The 26,700-nt window shown below is 41.8% G+C and overlaps 1 protein-coding gene across 3 annotated transcripts in view; it reads right to left on the bottom strand.

Moving 5' to 3' along the window:
• Positions 1-26,700, bottom strand: part of MRPS14 (mitochondrial ribosomal protein S14) — an 868,813-nt gene that overhangs the window by 768,843 nt on the left and 73,270 nt on the right. Inside the window, exon 1 of one of the 3 annotated variants that reach the window (XM_050767334.1) lies at positions 7,676-7,685. The exons of the other annotated variants lie outside the window; for them this stretch is intronic. The gene's annotated coding sequence lies outside the window, so the exon portion shown is untranslated. Of the gene's footprint in view, positions 1-7,675; positions 7,686-26,700 lie in introns of those variants that run through there. 3 annotated transcript variants of the gene reach the window in all.

Genomic DNA, 26,700 nt, shown 5'->3' with positions numbered 1-26,700 from the left:
GTAGTGGCTCCCTTCCTTATTCATGGAGTAATAGGATTTTCTTTCCAGTTCTATTCACTACTTCGGGTTTTTTTAAAAAAGTGTGTAATATGTGTTGTATGCAGTATCTGTGTGTGTACATGTGTGCACATTTTTTTTCAGCTAAAATTCATGTCCAGGCACAAAACCACATTCTGTGAGCATTTCAGGCTGTGACAATCTGAGGGACATAGCCTGACAGTCAGTGTTTCTAACAGCTGTGCTTCACTCCAGCCCTGGCTCTAATTTCTTATAAGACAGGGAAAGGGTGCACATTTTTAGCACCAGCCTATGGCACATAGCAGGTTCTTGGTACATATTTGCCATGTTTAATTGCTACTGAGGTAAAGGGAGGCAGGTACCAGGCTGGGCTGGCATGGGACACACAGACGGCTACATCTCACATAAAAGCCAGCAGGCAGGATGGCTCCTTTGTGCACGGCCCCAGCTAACATTTTGGACCTACTGATTAAGCACTCAGCAGAAATAGCTGTGTAAGTGCTGGGATGGGACTAGAATTTTAAGGAACCATTAAAAATAAGCAGTGCCCATGACATCATTGTCTGCTGCTCAGTGAAGCTGAAGGAACTGCAGTGAACCACTGGTCAACTGCGAGTTAGGCCACAAAGACAACAGGGGCAAATAAGGCCAGAGCACACAGACCCCAGGAGTAGCATCAGCTTGGAGACAAGGGGCCCAGCCCTTCCCAAGGCCCTCCATGCCCCATGTCTCAGTCATCTCTCTGTTTAATGGAAGCTTGAATTTCCTGGGTCTCACCACTGGTCTTTTTTTGCAATAGTCCAAAGTCCTCCTAGGGAGAGGTCAGTCCAGCTATTCTGTCTGTGCTGGAGCTGATGGCTGGGAAGAACCTCTGCAAAAGAGCCACATAAGCTTGTGGGGAAAGACTCAAAGTTCTTCCCAGCCAGTGCCCTACAGGGTACAACTATGGTTAAGCCACTTCCATCATCTCACGGGCAAGGCAACCCACCTGCATGGCTGATTCTGGGGTTTTATGTATTCTCTTTCACAGAGAAATAGACCTAATTACTAAGTTTACAAATTACTGAGACTAAATTGCCTTATCCCAGCCCTCTCCCCATTTCTAGTGCCTGTTTCATGTAGATCCCTCCATGCTGCAATTCCTGACTACTCACAGCGTCTTGGCTTCCCACTGCAGCCCACATTCCTCTCTCCTTTTCAGAACCATCCTCTTCAGTATTTCAATCACTTTCTCATTATTTCTCTCTCCTAAGCCTCCCATGTTACACCTTAGATGAGGCTATTTCACAAGATCCAGTCTCTGCTTTCTTCTTCAAACTACACACCTGCCTGGGCAGTCCCATCCACTGCTCCCTGTAAACTCAGTGATAATTCAGAAACACAAATCCATTCACATTTTTCTCCTTAAATCCCTTCAGTGGCACTTGAGAGCCTGCAGAGTGAATGCCACATTTCTTAGTTGAGCACGTGAAACCCTCTAAGATGGACCTCCCACTTCTCTCTCCAGCCTCACTTCCACCCACTTCCCCCTCCACTATGTGCTCCAGCCATATGGAAGGTCCTTCTCCGTTCCTGACATGCTCCCAATGCACCACATGCATATTCTCCCTGTCCTCCAAGCCTTTGCTCAGGCCAGCCAATCATCCAAGCTGGAATGCCAGACCTCCACTCTCTCTCCACCACAACATCCAGGGATTTGACAAGCCCCGTGGGCTCAATTTCATGGATGTCTTTCTCATTTTTTCCCTTGTCTCCTTCATCACCTCTTGCTCAGATGATCGTAGTAGCCTCTGTCATGATCTCTAGCCTCAATCACACCCCACCCCCACCAACGCATGCTCTCTACCTTTTTCTCAATTTTCTTTCTAAAATACAAACCTGACTTGGCTCCTTTTCACAGAGTCCTTTTTCTTTGCCCATAGTAAGTGCGAGTTCTTTGCATGGTATTTTCCAGTCTCTTTTTCTCCACCTCTCATCAGAAAGTACTGCTAGTCAACGTGCTTCCACAATTTTGCACATGTTATTTCTCCTGGTAGAACCATCTTCTCTGCTAGGAAAACTCATTTTATCCTTAAGAATTAAACTAAAGCTCACTACTCCTATGATAACTTCCTACAAACTCCAACTCAGGTACAGTTGATGGATTCATTAAACTTACCATATTAAATGGTAAAGATCTCCTTGCACACCTGTGCCCCCATTTTTATCTGAACTCCTGAGGGCAGAGCCCCTTTCCCATTTAACTTTGTGTGCCCAAGTGCCTGGTGCTGTTATTTTATTAAATGAACAACTCAAATAGAGGGATGTGTCAGCTGCGTTAGTCTCATCATCTCAACTAGATAGCAAGGTCCCTGATTTCAGAGACCATGTCTCATTCTTCATTGTCAAAGCGGCTGTCTTTGAAGAGACAGAAAAATCCATATATGTGCCTCCTCCCACTTTATTGACAATATTTTCTTAGATCCATGAAAAGCATCAAGGACTCTAAAAGGTAAGAAAAGCCACAAAATATGGAGCTATACAAGAGGGTCTCGAACAGGAAAGACCTGCATCCTTTTCATGGTGTGAAGAGCATGGCTGTGTATAATGATGTTTGATCTGTTTGGGGTCCCCACCAGCACTGGTGAGCTAAGGAAGAGGAAGGAAGGGCTCAGACCCCCCCTCACTGACTCCCAGCTACATGCTAAGGCCACTATCTGCCTGAAACTTGTAGGTTAGACTTGCAGCTTGTTTTCTGGTTTTTCCAGTTTGCTGAACTTCCACTTTGCAAAGCTACCACTAGTTTCCTAAATTTAAGCTGCTTAGAAATGTTCATTTTATGGCCAAGGATCTGGAGTCACTTTAGACAAGGAAAATACTGCACACCCCATTGGCTCATACTCTGCCACCATTATAATATCCTCAATGAATGGTTAAATTGCTGATTGCCTTCAGAAAGGTGATGTTCTTCTTCTGAATGAACTCATTCAAGCAAATTACTGTTTTGAATCCAAGACAAACATGTAGGCTTATGTCATGGGAACACTCTGAAAGAGGTCCCCTAAGTCCACTGAGTTCCAAGGACCCACAAAGGGCCCTGGTCACTGTGTCTTTTAGGGAAAATCACTTCCAGGGACACTGAGGTGAGAAACATTCTGAGCCCACTGCCGCTGTTAGGTGTCAGAGGCAGAGAGCCAAGCTGCTACTAGCCTGCAACATATGATTCTAGGGGAACTGTGCCTAGGGATGTATGCCCCTGTCCCAGTAAGCTCACTTCAGAAAGGTGCAGGGCCCAAGAGCAGGGACAGGTTAAGGAGGCCAAGTTCCCAGGTGTACACAGTTTTGAACTTCTACAATGTTCTCACAGTTGGCAGCAGCAGGGAATGCTGGCAAGAGAGAACTCTCAGAGCCATAGTGGCAGCCAGGCAGGAGTAATCAGGAATGAGGGTAGTAGGGAAGAGACCAGAAGAAGCAGAAGATACCCAAACCTAGAAGAGAGCTTCTGTATGGTGAGGAGGGCAATGAAGGGATGTTTATCACTACAGTTTTCTAAGGAGGATGTATCTGATTAAACATAAGCTCTCAGTTCTGCTGAGCATCTGATGGATGTAGATAAACCAAGGTGGGAGACCTCCTTCCCTAGCACCTTCTCTCTGCCTTTATCTAAATAGAGCAGGAAGACGTCAAAGTTCAGGGGCCCATCCTAGAGTGAAGGGAGAGATGAGCACAACATAGAGGCAAAGAAACCTCTGAAGTAGCCTCAGGGGCAGGTGGTCAATTAGCTTTTCAAAACAGAAATATCTAATACGGAGTTTGAAGTTGTAGGATTGCTGTAGTATAAAGAGCCCCTTCCCCATCCCCATTCCAAATCACCATCAACATCAGCTTTACATTCAAAGATCACAAATCAAAGAAAATAGGTGAGATTCCCATCTAAGTCAACATGAGACAGAAGAGAGGCAGCTGACACCATGGGACATTGTGACCATCCATGAAATGAGCCCAGTCTTCAGAGGCAGGCATTCAGAGAACTCACATATGCTGGGAAAGGAGGGAAATTGTGATGTAGGCACTGCAGTTCCATGGGGCATGCAGTAGCAGCTGGAGGAAATCTGATGCTGATCTCAAGGGCTGGGATACCAGCCAGGCAGATTAGAGACAGAAAGGCAGACATTAGGCAAGGGACCAGATAAAGTGGGGCATGTGGGGACGCTGGATTGAAGCCTCATTATCAGAGGAGGACACCAGGAAGGAGCATGGTCTGTACCTCAGAGACCACCACGGAGGCCCTCATAGCAGATACCGCCGCCAGGGATAGCTCAATAGGAAGAAAGCTTTAGTACTTGACCCTGAATAAAGGAGGGGTTGGAACAGCTGATATCTTCCTGTACCCCCAGGTAGGTGGACCCCAATAGCCTACCTCTAAATAGCTCTCTAAGGTGGTGTCCTTGAGAAATCGGGTGGAGAAGGACAAACAGGAGCTATGAAAAGTTTGGAGTGCTGGCATGATGAAAGAGATGTTCCAGGAGGATAATATAGGCAGATGTCAGGGTGAGTTTCTGGTGAAAAACTGAATGTAGGCAGAGGTGCTCGTTGGCATCTGTGATCATTAGACAAGAAATCTTGTCTAATACCTGAATGAGACAGGTGGCTGTGCTGATGGTGGAAAAAATAAGACTATGTGAGGCTCCCTCAACAAGGTTGAGATACAAGGCCTAGAGAAGGAAACAAAGCAAAGATGTTAAGTTTGGCTGCTAGATAAAATATGAAAGTGGTAGAAATCATGAAGGGGGTGTAGTTTTAAAGGAGAAGACAAGATCATCTTCAGAAGTGCTGAGTCTAAGGTGACAGACAGATGGCCAAGTGAAAGTGTCTAATTAGGTCATCAAAAATACAGGACCGCATTTAAGGCTAGGGCTTAAGATTGTGTTTGTGAGTCATTTTCCTAAAGTAAATTAAACTGCAGGAGAAAGTATGTGACAGAAAATTGGAGATGTCTGCAATTACAGAAGTGGAGGGAACGGAATGAGCCGAGAATAAGGCGTAGCTAGGGAAGAAGGACGAGAAAGAGAAGGCGGTGCTATGGGGCCTCATGAGAGTCACAAACTGTGTCAACAGCTACAGAGAGGCCCTCAAACCCTGACTCCAAAAGAGACCTTGGTAGATCCTCTGGAGAGAAAGTAGCCTGATCAATGGCCACTGGGGGTCTTTTTTGAGAAACGTCTTCGGGAGAGCACTCAGTAGGATAGACGTCAGGGAGAGAATCTGGTAGAAGAAACCCTCACTACTTCACCACATTCAGTAATAACAAGAAGAAATGAAAGAATGCAAAGTTGTAAAAGAGTGGGATCATCTCCCCTGGAGGCATGTGCAGAGGAGGCAGCCAGAGAGGGAAAGGCTTTTAGAAACAGAGAAGTTGATAAAGACAAATTAGCCCCAGAAAGAGTCTCTGTATTAGTTATCTGTTATTGCACAACAAATCACCCCAAAACTCAATGGTTTAAAACATTACTGTGTTAGTCAAGGTTATTCAGAGAAACAGAACCAGCAGAGTGTGTATGTATGTAAAGAAAGAGAGAGAGATTTATTTTAAGAAATTGGCTCATGCAATTGTGGAAGCTGGCAAGTTCAAAATCTGCAGGGTAGGATGGCAGGCTGGAGACCCAGTGAGGAGTTGGTGTTGATGCTTGAGTCCAAAGGCAAGCTGCAGGCAGAATCTCTCTCCCATAGGAAAGTCGGTCTTTTTCTCTCTTTTATTTTTTAAATTATTATTATTTTTTTGAGACAGGGTTTCCCTCTGTTGCCCAGGCTAGAGTGTAGTGGTGTGAGCTCAGCTCACTGTAGCCTCAACCTTCTGGACTCAAGTAATCCTTCCACCTCAGCCCCTTAAGTACTAGGACTATAGGTGCATATCACCATGCTGAGCTGATTTTTTAATTTTTTTGTAGAGACGAGGTCTCACTATATTGACCAGGCTGGTCGTGAACTCCTGGGCTCAAATGATCCTCCTGCCTCAGCCTCTCAATCTGCTGGAATTACAGGCATGAGCCACTGCTCCCAGCCTGAGGTCAGTCTTTTTCTTAAGGCCTTCAACTGATTGGATGAGGCTCATCCAGATTATGGAGTGAAATCTACTCAGTCTAATAATTTAAATGTTAATTAAAAATAATTTCACAGCAACATCCAGATGGGTTTGATCAAATACTTGGGAATTGTGGCCTAGCCAAGCTGGCACATAAAATTAGCCACAACAAGTACCTTTAATTTTTAACACAAGTATATATGTAAATTGAGCAGTTCTGTGTTTTGGACCAGGCTTGACCAAGGTCATCTAGATTTTTTCATGCATCTATGGTCAGCTGCTGAGTTGGCTGGGGGCTTGGCTGGCCTGAGATGACCCTGCCGGGGCCTCAGCTCTCCTCTCTGTTGTCTCCCATCTTCCAGCAGGCTAACCTGGACTTGTTCTCATGCTGTGAAGGGGCTCTGAGGAATAGTAGATGCCCATAAAGACCTCTCAAGGCTTGGGCTTGGAACAGGTGCACCATCACCTCTGCTCATGTTTCTGTTCAAAGCAAGTCAGAAGGCCACTCCAGGTTCAAGAGGAGTGGGGGAGAGTCTACCTTGTGATTGGAGAAGCCACAAAGTCACATTTTGAGAGGAAAGAAAAGACTGAGGCCATTTTTGCAATTAATATGCCAGAGTTTTCTTACCTTCTGAAATGTGAAGAGACGATGTATAGATGAAGAGGAAGGAAGGTAAATAAGGTCACAACATGGTCTTAATTGTCTCAGGAAAATGGGAGGCCAAGACCCCAGCAATATAATAGAACAGGGGCTTAAGAAACAGGAAAAAATATCAAAATAGCCACTGAGAGTCATGTGTGAGGGAATCAGAATACAAGAAAAGAAAGGAGCATCAAATATTGTAGAGAGGACCCACCTGAAAGTAGGGAGCAGTGACCTGCAGTGGCCCAAGGCTACACTGCGCCTGGAAGAGGAAACATGCACAGCTAGGGGTGATGGGAGATGGGGTTTTAGGGAGAGATGATGAGAAAGGGCAGACAAGCAGCAGGGTCAGGGATGGCGTTGGAGCCAGTAGTCCACTGGGAGTCCTCTTTCTCCTCAGAAAGATTGACAGGCAGCCTCTGTGCAACGTACCCATTTACCTGGGGAACTGGTTAGAGCCTTCTCTGAGAAGACACCCTGGCCCTTGGTGTCTCAGAAGTTCCCTCAGAGTTGGCAGGACTCCCCATGAGAAGCCCAAAACATGTAAAAAAGGACTGAGTGAGCAGATGCAGCTATGAAGGGCAACAGAATCAATGAATGGAAAATAGTTCATTTTTGTCCAATTGATTTTTTTTCTGCTCATTGAGGACACAGCTACACATTGTCATTAAATTCACCACTTTTCAGTGAAATGCATTAACCTTCTTTAAGACTGACTCCTGTATAACCAATTCTTAAAATAAATTATTTATAATGCTCCTCATTCCCTAAAAAGTGAATTTTTTAGGTGGTTGCATAACCACAGTGGGGTAGACAATCCAAAGGTTTTCCTTTTTTCACATCAAGACAGAGCCTCATCAACATGAGGCAACATCAACACTTTTAGCCACATCATCCCTTGTGAAATTTCCCCTTCCCTCAGCCTCCATACCAGTCTGGGTTTTCTTCTATGTCCCCAAGTCCTTCTCTAAATAGTTCCTTCTCCACGTCCTTTGATTCTTTTCTTTTTCCCTTCCCATCACTCACTGTTCACACTTCAGGCCTCTGGCAGTTGCCAATCTTATCTTGCCCCAAAACACCAGACAGACACACCCTCTTTTTTCAGAAACAGTATCTCACCATGGAAGGATTCATAGAAAGATGGGCATATTCAAATCTTGAGGGCATATGTATTGTTTTAAAAACCCCCACCCTCAATTGATTCTGATGTTCCTCCTTCCCCTATCCCAAGTTAAGATCCCTCCCCACCTCCCCACTCCGACCCAACAACCTTGGTGTTTTGGGCAAATGCTTGTTCACACAAATACCTTTGGCTAGAAGCCTGAATGACCACCTGAAAGGCTGGCTCTTCCCTACTGGACCCCTCATAGGGGCGCAACTTCCAGACTAGATTCTGAAGGAGTCAGGGGAGGGTATTCAGACTTTCACATTGTTGCCTTTCATGTGAAAGCTGCCCAACTCTCTATTTTCAGGATTGATCTTTCTCCTAGCACTCCTCCAGTTCCCTAGGGGACCCTTCCACTTGGATGTTCCAACAGTAAGTTAAAACTCAAAATGCCTAGTTTGGGATTTTATTACTTGACCTCCAAAATCAGTGCCACCTAGTGGTTTATCTGTTTCTATAAATGGCATCATTATTTATTTCCTCAGATTTGAAATCTTTAATCATTTTGGCTTTATTTCCCTCTCATTCTTCCTGGTTCTCCTTGGCTAACAAATCGAGCCATTTTCCAAGTCCACCTATTCCTTCTTTGTCCTGTCTGTTCTTCCTTCCCTTTCCATTCCAAATTTGATCAACTAAGGTCATTTGAATCTTTATTGCTTCACTCCTAGACTGTACAAGTGGGATCCTAAAATTTAACCTCTGTCTCTTTCAATTCCATCTTAAGCTCCACTTCCAGATTGCTTGAATATCACTTTGTTAGTGTCACTCTTGTACCCCCAAACTTTAAGGGTTCTCTGTTACCAATCACTTACGTACTAAACTCCTTACCTGAAACACAGAGCCTTTCACAGTCCGGCCCCAACATATTTCTCCTCACTGATCTCTTATTCTCCAAGTGCACCTATCTGCCCTAGCCAGTCTATGCTCCAGGGCTTTCCCCAAACACACTCCGCTCCTGGTGGTGCTCCATGTGGTGCTCATGCTAGTCCATGCCCAGGAATGTCTCCTTTCCTCCTCTCTGCCTCCCTAAGTTCTACCCAGCTTTCCAAGCTTGGCTCAAGTCCCAAGCTCCATGACCTCTTCTCTACCTATGCTCTAAAATGAGGGAAGGAAAACTAACATTTGCCTGTTCTCCTGTTTGCGTTCTACTTATACTTCCTTTCTCAGAACTCCCTCTGAATTTATTGTTCGCCCACTTCTAAGATGCTTATTCATACTCTCTATCCTATCAGGTTTCTGAATATCTTTAATGAGTAACATGTCAGAGATCAGTTATTTGGAGCTTACAGGATACTTCCACATATATTATCTTGTTTTATTCTTAAAACTCTGTGTGGTAGGAATTATTTCCCACATTTTAAAGATAAAAAATCAGTGTTAAAATAGCTATGTCTGGAGCACAAGCTCAAAAATATTTTGCAAAAATAAGTGATGCTTTTCCCAGATCCCAAGCCTCACCAGAATATAAAGACTGGGGCAGAAAAGGAGTTACAGCATCTTCTGGCCTCCACACTGCAGGGATCCTAACACATAGTAGCAAGAGCACTGACTGAAGCAGCAGACAGAAGGTGGGGGTCCAATCTTGATGCTGCCTTTTGTTGGTCCTATGACTTGGTAAATTCCCTCTGTGGGATTGGAAAGCTACAGCTAAGATGCAAGGAACAGCCAGTGAAAAAAAATGTAGATCCACTAATATTTTTTTAAATATTTTTTTATACCAATAACCATCTGTCTGAAAAAGAAATCAAGAAAACAATCCCATTTGTGGTTTCATCGAAAAGAATAAAATGCTTGGGAATAAATTTAACCAAGGAAGTGAGAAATCCACATACTGAAAAGTTTAAAACATTGATGAAAGAAATTGAAGAACACACAAATAAATGGGAAGATCTCCCAAGTTCACAGATTGGAAGAATTAATGTGATTAAAGTGTTCACACTTCCCAAATTAATATACATTTTCACTGCAATCTCTATCAAAATTTCAATGGCATTTTTTTCACAGAAATAGAAAAAACAATTTAAAAATTTGTATGGAACCACAAAAGGCCCAAAAGAATCTTAAAAATGTAGCCAAAACACTCTTGAGAAAGAAAAACAAAATTGGAGACATTATACCTTCTGATTTCAAATTATATTATGAAGCTATATTAATTAAAACAGCATGGTACTGGCACAAAAACAGACACGTAGATCAATGAAACAGAATAGAGAGCCCAGAAATAAACTCAAGCATACATGGTAAGCTAATTTTCAACAAGGCTACCAAGAAGACGCAATGGGCTGGGCATGGTGGCTCATGCCTGTAATTCCAGCACTTTAGGAGGCCAAGGTGGGCAGATCATGAGGTCAAGAGATCGAGACCATCCTGGCCAACATGGTGAAACCCATCTCTACTAAAAATACAAAAATTATCTGGGTGTAGTGGCATGCACCCATAGTCCCAGCTACTTGGGAGGCTGAGGCAGGAGAATCGCTTGAACCCAGGAGGCAGAGGTTGCAGTGAGCCAAGATCATGCCACTGCACTCCAGCCTGGCAACAGAGCAAGATTCTGTCAAATAATAATAATAATAATAATAATAATAAGAAGAAGAAGAAGAAGAAGAAGAAGAAGAAGGAAGGAGGAGGAGGAGGAGGAGGAGGAGGAGGAGGAGGAGGAGGAGGAGGAGGAAGGAGGAAGGAGGAAGGAGAAAGGAGGAAGGAGGAAGGAGGAAGAAGACACACCCAGCAAAGAGTAGTCTCAAGAATAGTCTCTTAAATAACTAGTGTTAAGGAAACTGGATATCTGCATGTAAAAAACTAAAACTGGACCCTGTCTTATACCATACACAAAAATCAACTCAAAATGGGTTAAAGATACGAAACTGAAACACCTAAAATTGTAAAACTTTTAATAAAAATCATAGGGGAAAAGCTCCTTGATGTATGCCTAGACAAATATATTTTGGATATCTCACCAAAGCACAGGCAAAAGCAAAAATAAACAAGTGAGACTATAAACTAAAAGGCTTTTGGTAGCAAAGGAAACAATCAACAAATTAAAATGCAACCAATGGATTGGAAGAAAATATTTGCAACTCATATATTAGATGAGAGGTTAATATCCAAATATATAAGAAACACAAACAATTCAATAGCAAAACAAATAAATAAACAACTTGATTAAGAAATGAGCAAAGAACCTGAATAGACATTTCTGTAAAGAAAACATAAAAATGTCCAACAGATATGTGAAAAGGTGCTCAAAGTCACGAATTACCAGGGAAATGCAAATCAAAACCACAGTGAGATATCACCTCACAACTACTAGAGTGGCTACTATCAAAAACAAAACAATACAAACAAACAAATAAAAACAAAACAAGAGGTAACAAGTGTTTGTGAGGATGTGGAGAAAAGGGAGTCCTTCTACACTGTTGGTAGGACTGTAGATTGGTGCAGCCATTGTGGAAAACAGTATGGAGGTTCCTAAAGAAATTAAAAGTAGAACTGCCATATGACCCAACAATCCCTCTTCTGGATATCTACCCAAAGGAAATGAAATCACCACTTCATAATAATGTCTGAACTCCCATGTTCTTTGCAGTATTATTCACAGTGGCCAAAATATGGAAACAGTCTAAATGTCCATTAACTAATGAACGGATAAAGAAATTGTGTTATATCTACAATAGAATACTGTTTAGCCTTTAAAAAGAGACCCTGCCATTTGCAACAGCATGGTTGAAACTAGAGGACATTATGCTAAATGAAATAAGTCAGACACAGAAAGAAAAATACTGCTCAAAATTTCACTTGCTTATGAAATATTAAAAATCATAAAACACTGGCTAACACAGTGAAATCCCATCTCCACTAAAAACACAAAAAATTAGCCGGGCGTGGTGTCGGGCGCCTGTAGTCCCAGCTACTCGGGAGGCTGAGGCAGGAGAATGGTGTGAACCCAGGAAGCAGAGCTTGCAGTGAGCTGAGATGGTGCCACTGCACTCCAGCCTGGGTGACAGAGACTCCGTCTCAACAAAACACAATGACACACATCGAAATAAGGAGTAGAACAGTGGTGGGCAGAGGTGGGATGGGAGAAATGGGGAGGCAGAGAGCAAAGGATACAAAGTGATAGTTATGTAGCACGAAAAAATCTAGAGATCTTCACCATGAGGACTAGAGTTAATAATATTCTATACCAAAAGAAAACCCTTGAATTTTTAAAACAAATATTCACATATTATTGTTACAATTAAATTCACCCAATTTCACATGTATAAAAATGGAAAGATTGGGTAGTGAGGAATTTGAGTTCCAAAATGCGGGTTTTCAAGGCTTCATACATCTCCAGGTTATCTGACCATAGGATTGGCTGAACAAAATAATAACCTAAAAAGTTCCAGTTTTGTTAGTTCATTTGTTCTGGAACTATTTAAAACTACTATGTCCCAAACACATAGTAGGGATGTCACAGTACATAAAACAAAGATTCTGCCCTCATGGAACTTAGCTTCTGGGGAAGGAGTCACCTGGTCCTCACATAAATAACCTCACATAAAATATCGGGTGATAGCAACTACTAAGGAGAAAAATTAAGGCCTACTGGGAGCATAGAGAGTTCCCAGATGTAAAGAATGTTGGTCTTTTATATGGTGTAGTCAATGTGGGCCTAGAGAAGTGACATTGAGTAGAGACTTGGAGGAAGTGACGTGTGATCTCAAATCAGCACAGCTGCCTGTCCATCTTGGTTGGAAATGGTTCCAATTTGGTCATTTCTGGTCAGATCTGACTGCAGGAGGGTGGTCCTCAAAGGTGGTGTGGCTGGCTTCCATCAAAGAGTCAACTTAAGGAAACTTCAGCCTCCCCTGAACTCTCCATCTTGTTTGTCCTGCTCCCATCTGGTGCAGAAATAGCAAAATGGGACCCTTGCCCTTGGGTGAACCAAGTCCTCTGATCCCTTTCTGTACCTGTCTCTGATACACCATGAGCACATCAACAATGGAGGAAGGGAACAGAAAAAAGGGAGGTGGGGCAGGGATGGAACATCAACCCTGCTGTGATTGGCTGGAGTGTCTCTAGAGCCAGCCTCGCTTTCCAAACACTAAACTCCAAAGTCCAAACAATGCTTCTCTAAGCAAGTTTGGCATGAGAAAGGAAAATGTGGTCAACCACCAGATGAGAATTCTTTAAACAGTTCAGCTCAGATGCAAGAAAGTCCAATCTGATGGGTTTAAGATTTCCTCCAGCAAAATTGTCCTTTAACACTTAGGAAATGCTGCCCTTTCTCCATTCTGAATATTTATTATCCCTAGCCTCTTACCCACCATTCAAGGTGGCAGGCTCATGATAACAAGCAAAAGGGAGTTTCATGTTGTTTTCAGTTTAATTTTCATGATATCTGGCATTCTTTCTTCTTCCTTTCCTTTTCTCTCTCCTTTTTTTTTTTTTTTTTTTTTTTTTTTTTGCTTTTGCATTTACTCAGACTCATAGAGAATAATATATCAGTTCTCTGTTTCTCAGTCAGAACTTGTTGTATTTCAAATGTGAAAGTAGAAACATTAATGATAAAAGGAGGATAGGAGACAAATAAGAAAAAGGAAACAGCAGGAGTCAGCCGGGAGGAAAAGTCACAATTGTAGAAGAAAAGGCTCCAAATAGAGTAATAATTGATAGTTTGATAACCCCTCAGTTCTCCCAAAGCCACAGCCTCAGACGCACATAGCTCTTGTATTAGTTTGTGAGGACCGCCATAACAAAGCGCTGCAGACTAGAAGGCCAAGACAGCAGAAATGTGTTTCTCACAGTTCCGGAGGCTGGAAGTGTGAGATGAGAGTATCATCATGGTTGGTTTCTCCTGAGGCCTCTCCTAGGTTTGTAGATAGCCATGTCCTCCCTGTGTCTTCACACAGTTGTCCCTCTGTATGTACTTATATTCAATTTTTCCTCTTCTTATGAGAACATCAGTCATATTGAATTAGGGTCCATGCTAATGACCTCATTTTAACTTCATTATTTCTTTAAAGACCCTGTCTGAAAATACATTCACCTTCTGAGGTACAGAGGGTTGGAACTTAAACCTGTATTTTTTGGAGGGCATTCAGCCCATAGCAGCCCTGAAGCCTCAGGATCACTGAACACCTCAGTCCTCACTGTCCTTTTCCTTCTTCTTTGCTGGTCTATTTATTTTGGAATAAGGAGTAACAAAGAGGGTGGGCAGAGCCAGCAATATGGCAGAGGCTATCTCCACAACAGCTGTGACTTGGGTGCCATGTCAGCAATCCTCCCAGCTCAGGACAGGCCCTAAGAATAGGCACCATGTGGCATCTGCCTCAGGCCCAGTCCAGAGGGAAGCTGCCTGTGACCCCTGGAACCAGGGACCAAAATCTCCATCTAATGCAGGCTGACAGGAATTGGTTTCCTCAGTGATGAGCCACTAGATAAATAAAAGTTTCCTCTTTTCCACAGAGCAGTCACTAGTCCACCAACAGAAGTCAAGTCCTAACCATCACCAACCTCCTTCCCCGCACATCCATCTTCCCTGCTCCTAAGACCTGAACATTCTGCTCTTCTTTTCCTCCATTACTACTTTCCCATTTCCTTTCTCCATTTCTTTCTTTTCCACAACATCTGAACATTAGAGTGAGAGAGAGTGCACCCTTCCCAAAGGTCCCTGGAACCCTGTCCTCAGAGGTAACGACAAGTTCTGCGTTACATCAGTCATCACCTTCTCCTTAATGCAGACTTCTAGGAAGTGCTCAAGTCCTGTTCTAAGACTCTGCCTCACTCCCTGACCTCCTGCATATATTTCCCTGCAGAAATATATGAAGAAATATATGAAGATTACATTGTCCACAGCTGTTGGCAATCTAACTTTCAAATTTTTGTAACCCAATGAACAAACCCCCCTCCAATCCCTTGCAGTTGGGTGCAGTCCTGGATTAAAAGGTCAAAGATAGGACTTTTCTCTCATTCTTTTCTCTTAGACTCATCCAGCTTTGCAGGAAAGGCAGCTTGAGCAGCGCCTCCATGCCTGAAAGACACAGTTATGCAACATCATTCTCAGGCAACACAAGGAGGCCCTGGGCTAAAGTGTGTGGTACGGTGCTGATAAGATGGATTCCGAGAGTGTTGTGCAGAGTTGTCATATGATGACAGAGCTTTAACAATGATGCACACACAGCCCCTCGGGTGCTCTAACTCATCAGTGACACATATGAAACCTATTGATATTGCTGGAATGTGCAGGAATATCTGCTGTGTCCTCTTTCCCTACCCCACCCCTGCTTCTCAGGAATCAGGGAGAGATGGGCTGCCTACAGGGAGATGTCAACCATCCCACACAGCCCATCAGATAAACGTGCCCAAGGAGCAAAACTGAGTTCATTAAACTTACTGCAGCCGAGGGAAACACCATCTTGTCAGAGTGTTAGTGCTGCTTCAAAAGAAGGACAATAAGGCAGGCTATTTTTAGTGTTTTAACCCTCCACTCAAATAGTTTTAGGTGGATTTTTTAAGGTAAGGACCTAGTTGGAATTGGACAAAGTTCCTGACATAGTAAAGTTTAGTGGACACAGCAAAGAAAGGGTCTTGATATGTAAACTTTTGTTTAATAAGCAAGTTATTTCTTTAGGCAAGCAAATTGTCTTTCTGATAAGGGAGCTATTTGTCCATATAAGAAAACTGATTGTCTGAATAAATTGGTTGACAAACAGTAAGATTACATTGTCCACAGCTGTCTCAATTCTCAGTCCCCACTTGTGGCCAGTCTCCAGCCTGAGCTAGAGAATAAATCATTACTTTCTGGGGTTGCAATTAATCCACATCTGCACTGATGTTTGAGGTGTCATGATCATGTATGAAGTTCTAACGGTAGTTGTTTCTACCTCTATAAATGTCAGGTTTTCCTGTTTGTGGAAGACAAAATAATGGCCCTTCAAAAATGCCCATATCCTAATTGCTGGAATCTGTGAATATGTTACATTCAATGGCAAAGAGAACTTTGCAAGTATAATTAAGGTGACAGACCTTAAAATAGGGAGATTATTCTGGATTATCTGGTGGCCTAATCTAACCACAAGAGACCTAGAAAACTGAGGGCTTTCTTCAGCTAGAAGCAGAAGAAATTAAACAAAATGAGAAGTCCGAAAGACTCTAAACATGAGAAGGATTTGACGGGCCTTTGCTGACTCTGAGATGTAGGGGCCCATGTTCAAGAACCAAAGAGAGGCCCTTGGGAGCTAAGGGGGGTCCCCAGATGACAGCAAGGAAACAGGAACCTCTCTTTTATAGCTGCCAGGAACTATATTTTGCCAACGACCTGAATGTGCTTGAAAGCAGTCTTCTCATAGCTTCTCAATAAGAACCCAGTTGCCAACACCTTGATTGTGCCTTTTGAAAAATCAGACCGGAGGCTGGGTGTGGTGGCTCACACCTGTAATCCCAGCTCTTTGGGAGGCCAAGGTGGTAGATTTCTTGAGCTGAGGAGTTCAAGACCAGCCTGGGCAACATGGTGAAACCCTGTTTCTACAAAAAATATAAAAATTTAGTAAGGTATGGTGGTGTGTGCCTGTAGTCCCTACTACTCAGAAGTATGCAATGGGAGGATTTCTTGAGCCTAGGAGGCAGAGGTTGCAGTGAGCTGAGATTGAGCCACTGTAGTCTAGCCTGGGTGACAGAGTAAGACCTTGTCACAAATAAATAAATAAATAAATAAATAAATAAATAAATAAATAAATAAATAAATTTGGAAAAGAAAGAAAGAAAGAAAAGAAAATCGGACAGGAGAAGCAGTCAAACCAACCCAGACTGCTGACCTACACAACTGTGCCATAATCAAGTTGTGCTTTTTTAACCCACTAACTGGTGGTAATTTATTATGGCCGTAATAGAAAACGGATGCATTGCTCTTACTGCCCGCTCATGATTTGTTGGCTGTTGATCAAATGACAACTGCACACCAATATGTAAGCACTGCAGCAAGGCAAATACTGAGAGAAGGAATAAGGTTAGAGTCTGTAGTCCTTTTCTAAGCTGTGAGCCAATTATGTCCAAGAGAAAAAAAAATATCATCCCAGTGAGAACAGTCTGCAGAACCACATAGGGAGGTGTTAGTTAAATTATCTAATTTCCTGATGTCTTCACTGCTTTCCCAGAACTGTAGAAATCTAAGTACAGGCCAGGTGCAGTGGCTCACACCTGTAGCACTTTTGGATGCAGGGGATCCTTTGAGCCCAGGAGTTTGAGACCAGCCTGAGCCACAGAGTGAGACCTTATTGCAATTTTAAAAAATTAAAATTCAAGTACAGCATTCTCTGCCTAAGAAAATATATATTCTACCTTGAAAGGCCTACATTACATCTCTAGGTCTGCACTATTTTGAATCACCATCTGCCCAATCTTAAAAACTTCCCTAGTCAATTCTGTAGATTTAGTAGCATTGTATAACTCTGTCAATGACTAAGGCATTACAAACTCAGACTTTCAGACTTTCAGGTTTTTATTTCAGCCATGAAATAAAGAGGCTTGAAGAGGAAGAAAGTAGTTCTGAATTCTCCTTAACAATCAAGATTTGGGGTATCAGGCCGGGCATGGTGGCTCACGCCTGTAATCCCAGCACTTTGGGAAGCCAAGGCGGGTGGATCACGAGGTCAGGAGATCGAGACCATCTTGGCTAACACGGCGAAGCCCCGTCTTTACTAAAAATAGGAAAAATTAGCTGTGCGTGGAGGCAGGCGCCTGTAGTCCCAGCTACTCGGGAGGCTGAGGCAGGAGAATGGCATGAACCTGGGAGGCAGAGCTTGCAGTGAGCCGAGATCGCAGCACTGCCCTCCAGCCTGGGCAACAGAGCAAGACTCAGTCTCACAGTAATAATAATAATAATAATAATAATAATAACAATAATAATAATCAAGATTTGGGGTATCAAATGAAGGCCCAGTTTTCTTAGTTATCTAAAATCTCTTCTTCTGAGAGGAGAAATGAATGGGCCAAAGCAAATTCTGGATGATATCAAAGACTATTTGGTAGCAGGAATAAATTTTTTAAGATAACAAATCCCTGGCTGGTTTGTAGGCTTTTTGAACACAAATCCAATTCCAGTGATTGGGAATGTCCCAATGATCAGGAGTCAGACAAATATCCCTACAGAATTGTCAAGTAGTATTATCTGGTTTTGGCACTCCTTGACAAAAGTGGTTTGGCACTAGCCAGGGAGATTTGTAGAACAGAGATCATTAGGCAGATTTAGAGCAAAAGTGCATAAAGCTGGGCTAAGTAGTGATGAGGTCTATCAAAGTGAGGCATCTCCCAGATGTTCATAGTCCCATGGCCCAGATGTTTCAGAGTTGTTTTCCAAGTTCTATCTATGGGAACACTTAGTTAGAAAGATAAGTTCCTATAAAAAGTCCCCAGGTGTTTTTAGGTGGAAATAGAAAACTTCTATTCTAGGTATGACACGGTAGCAAATTTTATATTTTCAGCTTTTAGGCCTTTTTTGGTGTCCATCTAAGAAGTCACCAAGTGGTTGAGAAAACCAACTGATTCATGACTGCTATTGAAGAGAGCTGGATGCTGACAAAAGAAAATTAAGTATAAAGCCAACCTATTGTGATTGTGTATTTTAGCCAAATTGTGAAGAAATCATAGCAAGATATTGGACTCTTGTCAAGGAGTGACTAGGGATGCAAAGACCAGTAATAAGAATAAGGTCCTTACGGATACTGTAGTTAAGGGTTGACAAGTGTTTGCTAGCAGATTTTTAAACTAGCAGAGAGGAAAAAAATAATTAGCTAATAAAATACAGGACAATAGATATAAAATAAAGCATGACAATCTATGGCTCTGGAAATCTGGATTTTGTTTTGTGGGTCTTGGGTGGAAGTTTGTGGGACCAAATTACTCAGTTGTCTACTTGATCCAGGTATTGGGTAGGAGCTCTCCTCCTCCTTTCTAAAGATTATCAGAATCCTCAGCTAAGGTCTCCAGCAGGGACAGTGATCTGAGGGTGGCTTGCGTCGCTTTATGTCAGAGGCAAAAACCCAAGGATCAACCCCTTGGCGTTTTACTGCTGTGTTCTTTATTTCTTAACAGTATCTAAGGTTATTTTCATTGGTGTTTGAAGTCTGTCTTTCTCTGATGTCTCTTTCAGAAAACCATGTTCCCAGGGTTTTGATCATGAAAGGATTGTTTAGGAGGATGTTGAGGGAGGCTGCCCATACCTGTTGATGCTAAAATTGGGTGCAATACATGAGTCTCTTGCAGTATTTGGCCATGTTTTCTTGAAACAGAGCAGAGTCTGAGATCAGAAGTGGTATTTCTAGACACAGGAGTCAGCTTTTAACTAACTAATAAAAGAGCATTGAAGAACCCCAGGGTTTGATCTTATTGTCATTAAAACCAGTAGCAATACCTTAGTCCAGGAAAGTTTAAGAGGTCTCTTAGAGTTCTGCTAATCTTAGTTCAGAGTTCCATTTTTTTTTTTACCAAAGATTGGGTGTAATATGGATAGTAAAGTCTCTGGATAGGTAAAAAGGCTTCACAAAGCTCTTTAATGACAGTCCCAGTAAATGAGTGTCCCTTTTACTAGAGAAATAAATTAGAATTTCCCAGAATGGGAATGCAAAATCAGGCAATTTTTTTCCCTGCCTTCAGAGCCATAATTCTTTGGCAAGGAAAAGAATCAGTTCCTCCTGAGAAGACGCAAACAATGGTCATATTCAAAACCGTTGTGAAGGATAATATGAAATTCTTTCAGTGATGTTCAAATGGAACCTGAAGCTTAGGATTTAGGTACTTATTATTTTTTCCTTCAGTTTCTTAGCTAGCAGAGGACAATTGTTTGTCCCATGTCCTTTTTGCTTATGATATCTATGGGCATCTAAAATAAGAGGCTCCTTTACCCGATTTTATTGACTAGGGTGGAAATATTGAGGTGTCTTATCTTTAAGGCGTTAGCTTAATTCTGCTTTTGTCCTAGGGCTCTTTGAAAATGTTCAGCAAGGTGTTGGGGATATGGCCATGGAGCTCTTTCCCACATATCAGATTTCCTATTTCTGGATCAAGATCATTCACAAAGATGAGGAGGAAGCCAAAGTTACATCTGTATCAGAATCTACTCCTGAATGCAGTCTAAAGGTTTTAAAGACTCTATCTCTGCAGTCTTCAATGGATTGATTCTTTCTTTGCTTACAGGACCAAATTAGAGTCCAATCTATTTTCTCATGATAAACTTTGGGGATATACACCAAAAGAACTTGTTCAATATCTAGAGCTATCCTAACCTTCTTTGTGTTTCTATGTAATTCAGAGTCCTTCAGGAAACTCCCAAGTTTATTACAATCTGCCTTTCCCATCCAAAGTTTTTGTGTCAGGGGTCCATCTGAGGTTTTGTGTCAGGGGTCCCCAAGACCACCTTGAGGTTCTACAGGTAACTAGAAAAACTCACAGGACTGAGAAAACCAGTTATATTCACGCTTCCAGTTTATTACAGCAAAAGGATACAGATTAAAATCAGTAAACGGAAAATGTTCACCGGATGAAGTCCAAGAGAAACCAGGCACAAGCTTCCAGCTGTCCTCTCCCAGAGGAGCCACAGGAGGGCCAGTTTAATTCTCCCAGCAACAATGAGTGACAACACAGCGTGAAGTGTTGCCAATCAGGGAAGCTCACCTGAGACTTAGCGTTATAATTGAAGGTCGGTTCTTTCTATTGTGTCTGGGCTTTAGAAAATTCTTAAGAAATTCTTTTAGCTCAGTCTGATGTAAGATCTTAAAGGCAATCACGGAGATTTTGCCCTGTGTTGAAGGGGTTTAACTTTAGAAGGCAATTGAGTTTAGGGTGTTTCTCCCATCTCAATTAATGGCCTTTCTCTCTCTAAGGCCAGAAATGAGGACTAGTCCTGGACTTCTCCCTTTCCTCAACTCCCATATTCAATAAGTTTTTAGGAAATGCTTCCATTTCCTGTGACAATGTCGTTCTGTTTATGAAGTAGTTTAACGTGAGTATTGGGGGAAGGGAGGAGTGTGTTTCTGTGTGTTAAGATAACATAATAAGCAGATGCCACACAAGAAGGAGGAAGTAGCACATTGCCTACTATGCATTTAAACAGGCATTTATTGATTACATGAGATTTTTACAGAAATATGTTTTTACAGAAGTGCCAGTTTATTTGGTGAAGCTGACTGGTTCATAAAGAGATCCAAAGAACACTTGGGTGCCTATTATGTCTTTTTACTGAGGTTTTGTGTGTCCCCATTCGTTGATAATAGCAGAGCAGAGAAATTCTGGCACATTTTATCATTATGCAAATAAATGAACTGGCTTTTCAATAACTTTCTTAAGATAAATTGCTAATTTCCATTAAAAAAGAAAAGCCAGAACTCCTTTATAGAATGACCTTTGTCCCAAGCTGTTTTGCAAAAACAACTCTTTTCAAAAGCCCATTTCTAGAACGTACATTTTCTCTGGTAGACGTTTCAAAAGGCAGCACAATGCGTGCATACACACACACCAAATAAATAAATAGTTCCTGAAGCCATGGTAAAATATCCTCAGGCTTTCTTCCAATTAGTGGTGCTGAATTCAGGGAGGATATGAAATTTCTCTCCATAGAGTTCCCTCTAACAGTTGTAATCTTTAGACCAGCCTCATACCGATCATTCTACCTCTTGTGCTACCCAAGCCCATTGCACCTCTTGCCATCTACCCACTCTCTTATTCTCACTTCAAATTGTGTCTTTCAGCACCATGGAACTGCTCCTGTGACTCTTTCAAAATTCCTCATGGTGAATCTGAAAGACAGTTTCTTGGTACCATGGATAAATAAGGTACAGGGCAAACAGCAGCAGACCGATCCTTACTGTGTTCCAACAGATCAGTGCAGCTCTCACCAACTAAGCAGTGAGTCTTACCCATCCCTCAATTGAAAAGTTCAGAAAATAACTCCTTCTATTATTGCCTTGGGCCAATGTGGATACTAACAAACAGATAGCCCTCTACATTCCTGCAACATTCTTCTAATAAAACCTTTCAACCTGCATCCTCAACTTTCTATGATAAAAAGGCAAGAGATCCATAAGCCTCCCTCTTCGTACACAAGAACAACAGCTTGGCTGAATCAGGAAGGCATGAATTCCATCAGTGCCCCATATGACAGACACTCTCTCCTGTCCTCCAGAAATATCCAGAGCAACAACTTCTCAGGACACCAGCAACCCCTTCTCAAGCATGGGTTTTCCTCAGTGTCCCACCCCCCAACTTTTTCAGAAAAGGTCCATAAATCAAATGACTAATATTGACACAGCACACTGGGCTTACTGGGAGGCATTTGGAGCCAGAGACAACAGGCCTAGGGCTCTGGCTGTCTCATAGCCCAAGGAAATCAATACTTCAGACATACCTGTTTGGAAGCTCTGCTCGAGTGGCCTCCTCCTAACTTTTACCTTAGTCTGGATGGTTTATTTAGGAATATTTCCAGGTGAGGAACTAGCAAGTGGCAACCTGAAGATGAATCCTAAGTCATGGCGTGAAATATCTGAAACACTTGTCCTTACAAAGAATTACTAAAACCAATTCCTGTCAATTATTGAGCACTGATGGAAGGCACTCTGTATGCATTATGTAATTAGGTATATGTAACACCATGAGATAGCTATCATTATCCCCATCTCACAAACAAGACAACTCAAGCTGAAAGCCACGGCAAAGGATCAAGCCCAAGCCAGGGCCATCTCTCACCCCAGAGCTAGAGCCTGGTCTTCTCCACCTTGACACAATTCCTGCTAGGCCACAAGCTGAGAGTCCTTCTCTTACTATGAACTGATCCCATCTGGCAGACCAGACACACTTACCTATGGTTTCCTGGTTGGGAAAACTAGAACCTTTTTGTGAAGCAGTGAAAAGAGAAATAGTTTCTAGGTTAGGGCTTTTCTGATAGGTTTGGCAGAGTAAGGGATGAAGAAATGTTTGTAAAGGGAAGTCCCATTTTCTTGGTCTCTCTCAGGCCAACAATAACACATTTTGTCTTATTTTATTTTGATGCTGAAAATAATTCTGTGAGGGCAGAGAGGAAAGAATATGCATCAGACTGTCTTCATATAACTCCCATATTTAATGCCTAAATCCAGTAGTATGTTAATAAATATTTTAAAACTGGCACTCTGGAGTATGAGTGTGGGGCCTACTTATCGCATTTACTAATTTCCCTGCTATAAATACTCCTATAATGCTCTATTCAAGCTACTGATATATGGTATCATGAACATTTAACAATAGGGTCCCATGAGCCCATGCCAACAGGTTCCAGTACACCATTGCTTAAATTCATCACAGAGGAAGAACAGTTAGGAATTCCCAAGAATTTGACCCAAACCAACAACCCTCTTATGGTTTGAAGCGTTTTCCTTCTGCTCAAATAAAAACACCTCTAAGAGGAGCAGCATATTATCACTAATTGTCATTTTATGATAGTGGTTACCAACCTGTCCTAAGGCTACTGACCACACGAGAGGGTTGGGAAAAGAGGCATTAAGTGACCCCAGGGACCCCTGGCTTTGTCCATAGCATGGACATTGTTTGAAGGCTGAATAAGAAATACGTATGTCTTTACTGCTCAAAGAAATCAGAGATGACACAAACAAATGGAAAAACATTCCATGCTTATGGATAGGAAGAATTGATACCATTAAAATAGCTATACTACCCAAAGAAATTTATAGATTCAGTGCTATTCATATTAAACTACCATTGACATTATTCACAGAACTAGAAGAAAAAAAAAACTATTTTAAAATTCATGGGGAACCAAAAAAAAAAATAAAGCCCAAATAGCCATGGCAATTCTGAGCAAAAAACAAAGCTAGTGGCATCACACTACCCAACTTTCATACTATACTACAGGGTTACAGTAACTAAAACAGGATCATACTAGTACAAAAGCAGACACATAGACCAATGGAACAGAATAGAGAGCCCAGAAATAAGGCCACACACCTACCTACAGCTATCTGATGTTTGACAAGCCTGACAAAAAAAAAGCAACGGGGAAAGGATATTCAATAAATGGTGCTGGGATAACTGGCTAACCATATGCAGAAGACTGAAACTGGACCCCTTTCTTACACTATATACAAAAATTAACTCAAGATAGATTAAAGACTTAAACGTAAAACCCAAAACTATAAAAACCCTGGAATACCACATAGGCAATACCATTCTGGACATAGGAATAGGCAAATATTTCATGCCCAAAATGCCAAAAGCAATTGCAACAAAAGCCAAAATTGACTAATGGGATCTAATTAAACTAAAGGGCTTCTGCACAGCAAAGGAAACTATCAACAAAGTGAACAGACAGCCTATGGAATTGGAGAACATTTCTGAAAACTCTGCATCTGACAAAGGTCTAATATCCAGCATCTACAAGGGACTTAAACAAATTTACAAGAAAAAAAAAAAAGGAAACAACCCCATTGAAAAGTGGGCAAAGGACATGAACAGACACTTTTCAAAAGAAGACATACATGCAGCCAACAATCATATGAAAAAAAGCTCAACATCACTGATCATTGGAGAAATGCAAATCAAAACCACAATGAGATACTATCTCACACCAGTCAGAAGAGCTATTATTAAAAAGTCAAAAAATAACAGATGCTGGCAAGATTGTGGAAAAAAGAAAATGCTTATATACTGTTGGTGGGAGTGTAAATTAGTTCAACCACTGTGGAAGACAGTGTGATGATTCTTCAAAGACCTAAAAACAGAAATACCATTTGACCTAGCAACACCATTACTGGGAATATACCCAAAGGAAAATAAATCATTCTATTATAAAGATACATACATGCATATGTTCATTGTTGCACTATTTACAATAGCAAAGATATGGAATTAACCTAAATGCCCGTCAATGATAGACTGAATAAAGAAAATGTGGTATATAACACCATGGAATACTATGCAGCCATAAAAAAGAGTGAGATCATGTCCTTTGCAGGAATGTAAATGGAGCTGGAGGCCATTATCCTTAGCCAACTAATGCAGGATCAGAAAACCAAATACCACATATTCTCACTTATAATTGGGAGCTAAATGATGAGAACACATGAACACATAGAAAGGAACAACACACACTGGAGTTTATCAGAGGGTGGAGGGAGAGGATCAGGAAAAATAATTAATGGGCACTAGACTTAATACCTGGGTGGCAAAATAATCTGTACAACAAATCTCCATGACACAAGTTTTCCTATGTGAAATACCTGCACATGTACCCCAAAATTTAAAAAGAAATATATATGTTTTTGCACTACTGTTTTTAAAATAGACAAAATACTGTTGTGGTTAATAATATTCTATTTTAGATTATAGCATTATTAAATTGACAGTGGCTTTTTGTAATTCTGAACGTTTTCATGGACACACACACAGACACACAAGCAGGCACTAATGTGTGTAAATTCTGGGCCAGGCATAGGGGAGAAGAAAATTGCAAAAGCACTGATGCTGGAAAAGTGTTTCTGAAAAACGAGGGGTTAAAAATCATATCAAATGATACTAGAAAGATGCAGTCTGACAAATCCAGAATGTGGGAAATTCTACTAGAGAAATGAGCCTATTTCCTCAACAAATAAGTGGCATTTAAAAAGAGAATGTTAGGCCAGGCGCAGTGGCTCCCGCCTGTAATCCCAGCACTTTGGCAGGCCGAGGCGGGCGGATCACGAGGTCAGGAGATTGAGACCATCCTGACTAACACCATGAAATCCTGTCTCTACTAAAAATATAAAAAAATTAGCTGGGCGTGGTGGCACGTGCCTGTAGTTCCAGCTACTCGTGAGGCTGAGGCAGGAGAATCGCTTGAAATGGGAGGCGGAGGTTGCAGTGAGCCGAGAACGCGCCACTGCACTCCATCGTGGGCGACAGAGTGAGACTCTGTCTCAAAAAAAAAAAAAAAAAAAAAAAAAACAAAAACGGCCGGGCGCGGTGGCCAGCACTTTAGGAGGCTGAGGCGGCCAGATCACGAGATCAGGAGATCAAGACCATCCTGGCTAACACGGTGAAACCCCTCTCTACTAAAAATACAAAAAAATTAGTTGGGTGCTCTGGCCGGCGCCTGTAGTCCCAGCTACTCAGGAGGCTGAGGCAGGAGAATGGCGTGAACCCGGGAGGCGGAGCTTGCAGTGAGCTGAGATCCGGCCACTGCACTCCAGCCTGGGCGACAAAGCGAGACTCCGTCTCAAAATAAAAAAAAAAGAAAAAGAAAAGAAAGAAAAAGAGAATGTTACAGGTTTAAAGCAACACATCAGCCAATTGCAATGTGTGGCTCTTGACTGGATCCTCAAACAAGGAGGTTGTTGAGGCAACTGGGAAAATTTAAACATGGTCTGAGCACTAGATTATATTATAAAATTATTACTATTTTGTTAGTTGGGATAATGGTTTTGATGTTTTAATTATGTCAAAATATGACCGGGGGTGGAGGCAGACATGAAACTAGCTTGGCAAATGCTAGCAAGCTGAGTAATGACGGATTCATCACATTTTTCTCTCTACTTTGTTTTGTGTCAAAATTGCTATTATAAATTTTTTACAGCAGGAAAAAGAGGAAAAAGTGATTTTTTTTGAATCACGCTTATAGAAGTGATCCAAATAAGTATTTCACAATAGGTGACAGAAAGTTAAAAGCATATCCCCAATATGACAACTTGGTGTGTGATTTTGTAGGAAACAAACAAACAAACAAAACAAAATAACAAGTTGCAAAACATAGTTTTTAGTATGAACCATGCCACTTACTTTACCCTCCCAGGACCTCAGATGATTCCTCCTCTG

The sequence above is a fragment of the Macaca thibetana genome, chromosome 1 (genome assembly GCF_024542745.1).
Source record: "Macaca thibetana thibetana isolate TM-01 chromosome 1, ASM2454274v1, whole genome shotgun sequence".
Classification (NCBI taxonomy): Eukaryota; Metazoa; Chordata; class Mammalia; order Primates; family Cercopithecidae; genus Macaca; species Macaca thibetana.
This window is presented reverse-complemented; position numbering and strand designations above follow the sequence as displayed.